The following is a 10046-nucleotide window of genomic DNA, read 5'->3' on the forward strand; positions in this document are numbered from 1 at the left end:
AAGACAAGGAAGCTAGTAGTAAGGAAAGAAAGGATGTTATTGAACTGGTTTTCCCTTGCTTGTGTTAGTTCTCAATTTTAAAACCTTAGATACTACATTGGCCTCCTGAAAACCCACCAAAGCACCATTCAGAAGTCATGCTTCAATGGACTATCAAAGGCAAGACAAATCATTACCTCTAGTCTGGCTCCCTGGCTTCCCGAAGGTGCTGTCAATAGTTAGCAGCCTTTGACATTTGCTGCTCCCTCCAACAGAGTAAGCAGTTGTCCTCTGAACTCAGAAATCTTATGTCAGTTTGATTATATGACCTTGGGAATCCCGGGCAACATAGCTGCTGTTGTGTAACACGAAGGGACTCACCATCGTCATGACATCAGTATTTAACATCTACTACAGCCTGAGCGTTTTGTTGGCATTGTCCTTAATCTTCATAGAGACCCCTTCAGCAGGTATTCCTACTCCCATTTAATTGATGAAGTTAGTGAAGGCCAGGGCTTTAAGAGCTTGCTAAGGTAGAACTCTAGCAAGTGGTGAAGGGGCTGGGATTCTAACCCAGGTCTCTCTTGGGAAACCTGACCACTTTCCACTCCACCTCGCAGCCTCTCTCTCTCTCCTTATGGAACCGTTTATTCCATAAGAGCACACAATTTCCAACCTGGGAAATACTTATTTCAACAGATGAAACCGTGGAGGCAGAATACTAGCTCTTAAGAAACAGTCTCTCTAATTTTTCCATTTAAGTTACCAATAGTCTGACCAGGCGGTGGCACAGTGGATAGAGCATCAGACTGGGACGCAGAGGACCCAGGTTCAAAACCCTGAGGTCGCCGGCTTGAGCGTGGGCTCACCAGCTTGAGCATAGGGTCGCTGGCTGGAGCGTGGAATCATTAATATCATCCCAGGGTTGCTGGCTTGAGCAAGGGTCACTGGCTCTGCTGGTCAAGACACATATGAGAAAGCAATCAATGAACAACTAAGGTGCCATAATGAAGAACTGATCCTTCTCATTTCTCTCCCTTCCTGTCTGACTGTTCCTATCTGTCCTTTTCTCTGTCTCTGTCAAAAAAATAAAGTTGTCAATAGACAATGCTGTGCCATATGTACAACAAATAATAAATATGGAGACTGAATCAACAGTTTAGTTTTATAACCAAATTAGATTTATAGCAAAGCCAATTTGGTATCTTAACCATTTATTTATTTATTTATTTTACAGAGACAGAGAGAGAGTCAGAGAGAGCGATAGACAGGGACAGACAGGAATGGAGAGATAAGAAGCGTCAATCATTAGTTTTTTGTTGCGCATTGCAACACCTTAGCTGTTCATTGATTGCTTTCTTATATGTGCCTTGACCGTGGGTCTGCAGCAGACAGAGTAACCCCTTGCTCGAGCCAGCAACCTTGGGTCCAAGCTGGTGAGCTTTTTGCTCAAACCAGATGAGCCCGCGCTCCAGCTGGCAACCTCAGGGTCTCGAACCTGGGTCCTCTGCATCCCAGTCCAACGCTCTATCCACTGCGCCACCGCTTGGTCAGGCCCCAATTTGGTATCATTATAAGCAAAACAGGTATGGAAAGTTATTTGTTTAAGTAACTATAATTGAATTATTTTTATACAGGTAAACTATATTTGTATGTTTTTTGTTTACTGGTATCTCTAAATCAGCATTCTTAAAACTGGGGTCTGTGAATGGTGCTCAAGGGGTCTATGAACTCTTTCCTAGAATTCTTTCAGGAGCATTTTCTGGAAGGAGTTTATAGCTTTTATCAGATTCTTGAAGGAGTTTGTACCCTGATATCAAGAATTTCCTGGCCCTGGCCAGTTGGCTCAGTGGTAGAGTGTCAGCCTGGTGTGTAAGTGTCCTGGGTTCAATTCCTGGTCAGGGCACACAGAAGAATTGCCCATCTGCTTCTCCACCCCTCTTTCTCTCTCTCTCTCTCTCTCTCTCTCTCTCTCTCTCTCTCTCTCTTCTCTTCCCCTCCTGCAGCCAAGGCTAGATTATAGCGAGTTTGCCCCAGGTGCTAAGAATGGCTCCATGGCCTTGGCCTCAGGTGCTAAAAAATGGCTCCAGTTGCAATGGAGTAATGCTCCAGATGGGCAGAGCATCACCCCTAGTGAGCTTGCCGTGTAGATCCTGGGAGTCTTTCTCTGTCTCCTCTCTTTTTACTGAATAAAATTAAATTAAATTAAAGAAAGGAATGACCTGATCCCCACTACACTTATATATGGACATCTTGTTAAAAGTCAAAAGTTTGGATTACATAGCATTCCACCAGCAGCAACCCTTCTACCCTCATCCCCAACCAGGGGGGCTCAGAGCTGTTTACTCTGTGTGCTCCCTAAAATAACACTGTAATTTGGAAAAAGTTTTTGATTTAGAAAACACTTGCATAAACCATTATTAAGGGTAAATATTATTGCCTCCATTTTACATATTTATAAACTAAAACATTAATTAAATTTCTCATAGTCTTATAACTAAGAAGCATAGAGCCTGGGATGTAAGTCCAGGTTTCCTGAAACTATATGTATACTAAGGTTGAAAAAAAATAAGTAAATATATTATAGATAGCTAGAGCCATATTTTTCACTGTCTGAGAAGGAAATTACTAATAAGGAAAGAGGTAAAGGCAACAATGAACCATGTGGATCATAGTTGGAGAAAGGAATAAAAGCTCATGGGTATTTAAATATACAGGGTGGGGCAAAAGTAGGTTTACAGTTGTTCATATGGAAAATAATACAATAATTAATAAATAATAATACAAGAATAAACTCTATGTTTCACATACTCACAACTGTAAACCTACATTTACCTCCCTCTCTATGTAAAATATGGGGTCAGAAATGACTTAGTTATACATTATGTATGCATGAGTTGGTATCCACACATACAGTTCCTAGCTCTATCCACTGAGACAGTCTAGAAGCAGTCACTCCCCAAAAGAAATGAGCACTCACAGTGCCCAGATCTTGGTTTCTAAATACCATTCTCCATTATGAAGTAATCAAGTCTCATTGGAGAGTTGATCTATTCCCTGAAAGATGCATAATGGAATCTATTAGGCATTTCCAGGCTAGGGAGCTCCCAGCTGAGGGGAATCCTGAGATGGGTACAGGTATGAGATGTTAACAGTCAACGTGCTCAGCAGCTGGTCAAGAGGACATGGGCAGGGCACCAAGAGAGTGAGCATCCCTACCTTTTCCCAGCCCCTTCCAGCCTGTGTGCAACAGGTGGGACAACATGGGTATTACCGAACTGATATTATCGGAGTCAGTTAGAGAACAAAATAAGTCAGCAGTACTCAGAAGCTCCGCCTCTGAAACAGTTCATTTGTATATTAAAGCCTGGTTTCAATTACCTTTTCCCAAGAAACATACTCAGCTTCTGATAATTAATTGCTTTTATCTTGGGAAGCTCCATTTTCCCTACAGTGTGTCCCAACAGGTCAGCCCAGGTCTTCAGTGACATGTCAAGACTTGGAGCAACAGTGTCCTAAATAGTTAGACTCAGATGACTTTGACTTCTATCGCCTCTCCCCCTCCAAGAAGGCATTTCAACTTTTAGAAATACAGGGACTTTAAAGTTCACCTTCCAGGCTCTTCCCTTTCTTGGTATTCACCTAGAAATTCAAAGGAATTAACCTCTTCAATAAATTCTAATAAGTGGCAGAATTTTCTACCAACTGTAGGATTCTTCAAGTTTAATCTTGTTCAAGTCTACTGAATGTTCCCAAATCAGCAATGACTTTTTGAAAAGTCTATATTCATCTGCGCAATAATTTTGAATTAAGTTTTTGGCTATTGTCTCAAAAGAATCATTTGATTATAGATATCAGGGTTGAAATTAGGTGGTGATCCACATTATTTTCTGTAAGGATTCTCAGCAATCCTGTCTTAGCCCCTAAGAGTTGATAGTTATGAGTTTGTTCTACAACTTATTAGTTAATTCACTTCATTCATTCATTTAAAGAATATCTACTGCTGGTCTTCTCTGTAGCAGGGGAGGGGCACCATGGTAAGTCTTGGGGTTATTGTTCCCGTCTGCCAGAAGAAGTAGTTGAGGATCCCAGACCCAACGACTGTCTGTGTACAGCCTCTGAACAGGTCTGTCAGGACCCAGAGAGAACTGAGCCTGCCCTGAGCTCACTCTCCCAGACTCCTGCCGCCCAAGTGGGAAGGACACCTCCCAGGGTGCGGTTCGGGGTGGGGGGTGGAGTAGCCCAGGGAACACAGCACAGGCTCAGTGTGGTCCACCACCCTTAGGGTGTTCATTTTAACCTGATGTGAAGTAAATTAAAATTTTTTTGTGTAAAAACAAACACAGATAAGTTATGGAGCAAGACACAAAAAGGTGACTTATTTATTTATTTATTTAAGATGTGAGATCTTGAACTCTGAGTTGGTAATAATGCAACAATTATTTGTGACAAATGTCTCATAGTGATGTAAGATGATAGTAACCATAGTGGAAACCGGGTGTGGGTATACAGAAACCCAACACTATTTTTCCAATAATTCTGTAAATCTAAGACTATTCTGAAATAAAATCTTTATTTAAAAAAAAATGTGAGCTATCAAAGAAATTGTAGTTTCCTTCAGGGGTACCTGGTCAGAGGTACCAGTGCGCCTGGTAGAGGTATGGCAGAGGCAGCGTTTAAAAAACACCGCCCTCTCCTTGTTGTTTGCAGAAAGACAGTCTACAACATCTTGAAAAGCCTCTATTAAAAGAAGAACAAAAAAGCAGGATAGCAGGATAGGATTCTAGTACCACAAAGTAGACCTCACCCCATTCCAGCCTCCACCACAATCTTCCAGACATGTTATTCTTGCACACCCCCAAATCATCTGGGTAGAACCCCAGGAAGAACTAGTGAGAACCCAGCCATTTGCAGTAAGTCCCAGAGAGCACCCACCCTGGCACCCAGTGGGCACCACCCATCAGTGTTGGCATAGTCAGCAGGGGAGTGGGTGCCTCCTCAGGGATGTCCATTCAGGACTCCCATCTTCATCCATCCCAGAGACCGAAGGATACAACTTCACCAGACTGGGACACGTGGGTCCTGTTGCTTCTGAAAGGTGTTGAAGTTCCACCTTAAGATTCAAAAGGGGCCCTGGCCGGTTTGCTCAGCGGTAGATTGTTGGCCTGGCGTGCAGGAGTCCCGGGTTCGATTCCCGGCCAGGGCACACAGGAGAAGCGCCCATCTGCTTCTCCACCCCTCCCCCTCTCCTTCCTCTCTGTCTCTCTCTTCCCCTCCCCCAGCTGAGGCTCCATTGGAGCAAAGTTGGCCCGGGCGCTGAGGATGGCTCCATGGCCTCTGCCCCAGGCGCTAGAATGGCTCTGGATGCAACAGAGCAATGCCCCAGATGGGCAGAGCATCGCCCCCTGGTGGGCATGCCGGTGGATTCCGGTGGGGCGCATACGGGAGTCTGTCTGACTGCCTCCCTGTTTCCAGCTTCGGAAATATGAAAAAAAAAAAAAAAAGATTCAACAGAGGGCTCAAGTTGCTGTTTCTCCCAACTGTAAAAGGGCTGAGACTCAGACGTTCCTCATACTCTCTTGGCTGTCTCTGTTTCTGTGCAGTGTGGGATGTGCAGCGGGGCTTGGAGTTGGGGAAAATGGAAGAGATAAGAGAATAAACCAGAAACCATACCCTCTAGCTACACTTTAAACACAGTATTTTAATCAGGTTAGGTAATGGTTTCCAGAAACAGCTTTAGAACTGACTGTCAAGAACTTGGATTTGAATGACTACGTTAAGGCAAGGTAATATTTACACCAATGTCATTATCTTTACCATCGAAACAAAGATGATCAGTTGCCCAATGCAATTTAGAGCTCTTGAAGCATTTATGACCTATTTGGGGCAACAGGAAGGATGTGTGAAGAGGAATAAACAGGAAAAGGAGAGGAAAAGAGAACCAGTATACAATTCTCTCTGGGCTTGGGAGACAGAAAGGCTTCGGAAAAGCTGCTGCTCGAGCCAAACACTGGACTGGGACAAGAAGAGAGAGAACCAGGCCGGCGTGGAGCATGGCGGAGGGCAGGGGTGGAAGCAGTGCTGGGGGAAACCGGAGCAGGCTAGTTCGGTGGAACGAGGAGCTTGGGTAAGGGAGTGGTGTGTGACGGAAGACATAGGAGGGCAGGCAGGATAAAACCTTGGCTGACACTGAGACTTCGTGGGGAGCTCGGCAGTGAAAACTTCACTGTGGGAGAGGGGTGGAGACCAGTGGTGGCAGGGTGACCGGCGGGAAGAATGTGTCATTGGAGCAAAACTGAGATGATTTAGGACAGAACAACAATGCAAGGATGGCAAGGAAGTGACTGATGTACAAGACATATGAAGGACAGGTTGATAGGAATTGGTGATTGAGACGTGAGATGGGAGGAAGAAAGAAGAAGAGAAAAAAGGTGAGCAAAAGCACCCAGGATGACTCCCTGGTTTCCAACCAGAGTAACAGAGTGAAGGATCACATCCCAGCAGAACTTTTCTTTGCCTCCTTCAATAAGATTCTTCTCAGAATGAAAGAAATCCTCATCTCAGCTGGTCCTAAACGTGAATAACAGAGGGTTCTGATTCCCTTTTTGTGGAGAGAGAATCCGAGGACACGTGACTTGTACAAGATTGTACGATGGGGCGGAAGGAGACTTGGTACTCAGACCTACTAGATCTGATGATTCACAACATACTCCCCAACAGCAGAGCCTAAGGGTGCCCCACAACTAGTTAGTGGGCCCACTTATCTTTACAGATGAGAAAGCTGAGGTCTGCAAATGAAGATGGCTCCCTCAAGGTCACACGGCCGGTGAGCAGCAAGCTCAGCCTAGAGCCTGGCTTTATGAAGCCCAATGTGGCGCTCCTTGCATGTCCACGTATCACCTGCTGTTTTATCTGTGTGGTGCGTGTGCACACACGTGTGCTTGCTTGAGCAACAGGGACCATTTATTTTATTGGGATGATATTTTCTCTGTGGATTTATCACAAAACATATTTCATCAGACTCCTCACATAATAACAATAATAATGCAAGGTTGGCTCTAGTTTGAAATCCTCGGTTTATTTGTGACATGACAGTTAGCGTATCTCCTGTCCCGACCCTGATCACCTCTGAATTTCTTTGGGGTCAGATTATCTTGGCTGAGCTCTGAGATCTGTCACTTTCCCAGCCCTATCCCTACATTGCCCTGACGAGACAGTGCACAGATCTGACACCTTTTTCATTTAAAGCAAATTTGTAAAATGCCATCATTTGTAAAGCTAATTGAGAAGAAAAAGGATTGAATGAAAAAGTAAAAATAGGAAGCACATAATAGTAGGTGCTCAGTGAATATCCAGGAGGGAGGTAAAAGAAAAGAAGAAGAGACAGAACGCGGATGGGAAACAGAAGAATGGTCTTGACTGAAAAAAAGATGTTTGATTAATGAAGGGAAGGGAGGGGCAACAGTGTGCCCACTCCACCAGGGGGCTCCTGGGGCTGCCCTGAACAAGACCTCAGTCCCCAACACTCTGTGGCTAATTGAAAAAACTCATTGATGCTGGGAATGTTGCTCAGATCCTTGATGTTATGCTAATCTCAGAAGCCATCAAACATCTGAGGACTCCTCCCTCTAAAAAGTACTTAGAGAAGACAGCAGAGCCGTTTCCTGTCTGTTGAGGGAGATACACAAACTGTCCCAGACATTTTGCTCTTCCACAAATTAATTCTCAGTCTGAAGGGGCCTGCCTGGCAATGTTCCCATCCTTCCCTAAGGGCCTGTGTTACCCTGAGACGCCATTCAGAGAAACATTGTCCTCTCCAACACCCCTCCGAAGCCCTGATGGTTTATGCCAGAGTGCCTGGGTTCCTCCCGTCTCTGTGATAGAACAGATGGATGAGTCCCAGAGAGGTAGACATTGGCATGTGGAGCCATGGTGGAGACAAGAAGTCTATTTGTTTGGTGTTCTTGGAAACCAGCAAGAGGAAATGCATTATAGCCAGGAAAAAAAATAACCTGTCAAGCTGTGAATTACAGCCAGGTCAGTGGGAGCTGGGGTCTCGGACAGCTGAGGAAGGAACTGGCTAGGCTCCAAAGGAATATGACATTTGTAATGGTAGGGATGACTGGCAGGCCCTGGCCCAGTGTGAGAGCTATGATCACCTCATATAAACAGAATGAACACTTTGTCACTGGCCATGAATGTCCCATTGATCAGCCAAAAATTTCATGTATAGCATGCAGAATTCTCCTTCCAGAAGGGGACAGAAGAGAATCAACCATGTCCAAGGTCAGCCTCATTTATAAAATGTGAATTCCTGGAAAGTGTGTGTGTGTGTGTGTGTGTGTGTGTGTGTGTGTGTGTTGCCATGAGTCAAGGATGGATTCTATGTTCATTGGGTACTTCCTGCTGCTGCTGCTGCTATTACTAAAATTTCTTGAAATCTCTGTGCTGATACATAAGGAGCTATTGGCTTTTATAGCCGTTTACTGAACTTTCTGTCTTCCAGTATCAATTTTCCATTTCTTAATGGGGAGACATCTAACTGTCCTAAACATATTTAACTAGATTAAGCTAGATCCGGGAAACACATGTCACCACGTGTCAGCAAAGCTCTGCAAATATAAACTAACCGTAGGACAATGGCATGTCCATGGTGACTGCCTCCAGGGATGTTTTATGCCAAGAAACAAAGGAAGGACCACACTGATCCGAAGCCGACACATCCCTGCCCAACACAAAAAGTTTAAACCTGGGACATATCGTATCTTGTCATCACACGATTAAAACCCAGAGACCGAAGACCTGCATTTTACTTTTACCCCAACCCCAGTATCTCACTGTATTGCACACAGGAAAGCAGTATTAGCCCACCAGGTCTTCCACAAGGAAGTTCCATCTTGAAATCAGTTAGAACCAACTAGGTAAAGACACAGCTTCATTAGCCTGGAAGACTGAGCCTTAAGAAGCACGTTGCAGAATTTAGACAATGGTCAAAGAAAAGCAATGCTTGGCTGAGGAGTGGAATTGTCTTTCTAAGAAAACAAGAAGAGCCTAAAGTCCCTCACTCACCTGCCTGGCCACCTGCCTTGCTCTGGAATGCCCAGCTCATTTGCCTGGACCCATCACAAGAGAAGCGGCTTTTAACTACGTTCCATCAGCTAGAGAAAAGGACATCATTTTTTAGAAAGTAAACCCAGGGGTTTGGTTTTTGGTTGATGCATTTCTGACAGTCCCCCAGAAATTTTCAACCCAAAGTATAATTTCACAAAGAGGCTTACGTTTTAAATTGTCTGTCAGTAAAATACACTTTCATGAAATTTTATTTGCTTGGACCCTTCCTGTTTCCTTCCTGCATGGATCTAATGAACTTGACATTTCCAAGTCATTGAGGTAGGGATGGCATACATTATGCTTGTGCTTTAAATCAATAAGCTCCCGGATATTGGTGTTTCTTAATGGGCCACCCTATGGAAGGCGTGAAATCATAGAATCCTAAAAATCGTCTAAGCCAGGGATCAGGAACCTATGGCTCGCGAGCCAGATGTGGCTCTTTGGATGGCTGCATCTGGCTCGCAGACAAGTCTTTAATAAAAAAATAATAACATTAAAAATATAAAACATTCTCATGTGTCGGAAGCCGATCAACAACTGCTGGCTAACAAGGTCACAGCAGAAGAAGATCCACAACTGCTGACTGACAAGGTCACAGCAGAAGAAGATCCAACGGCTGCTGGTTGACAAAGTCACAGCAGAGAAAAGGCACAACGATACTTCCCCTTTTGACCTTTTGAATTAATTTGGCCTTTTATCCCCCCTTTTCTGGGTGTGTGCTATCATTGATGGCACAGGGATAATAGCACCGTGCTTTCCCTGCAGATTCGTAGTAATTTCTTTGGAAATGAGACAGAGGGTGTGAGTTCCACAGAAAAGCCTGTAAGCCCCTTTGCCTGGGCTCATAGAAATAAGAGGCTGGCTATGATATCCCTCAAAAAAGGTTAAATTTGTAGGAGAATTCCTTCTTATTAATCATGTTAGAATAAATAGATTGTGACTTATGACTAGGTAGG

Source organism: Saccopteryx bilineata, chromosome 2, assembly GCF_036850765.1.
Source record: "Saccopteryx bilineata isolate mSacBil1 chromosome 2, mSacBil1_pri_phased_curated, whole genome shotgun sequence".
In the NCBI taxonomy this organism is placed as follows: Eukaryota; Metazoa; Chordata; class Mammalia; order Chiroptera; family Emballonuridae; genus Saccopteryx; species Saccopteryx bilineata.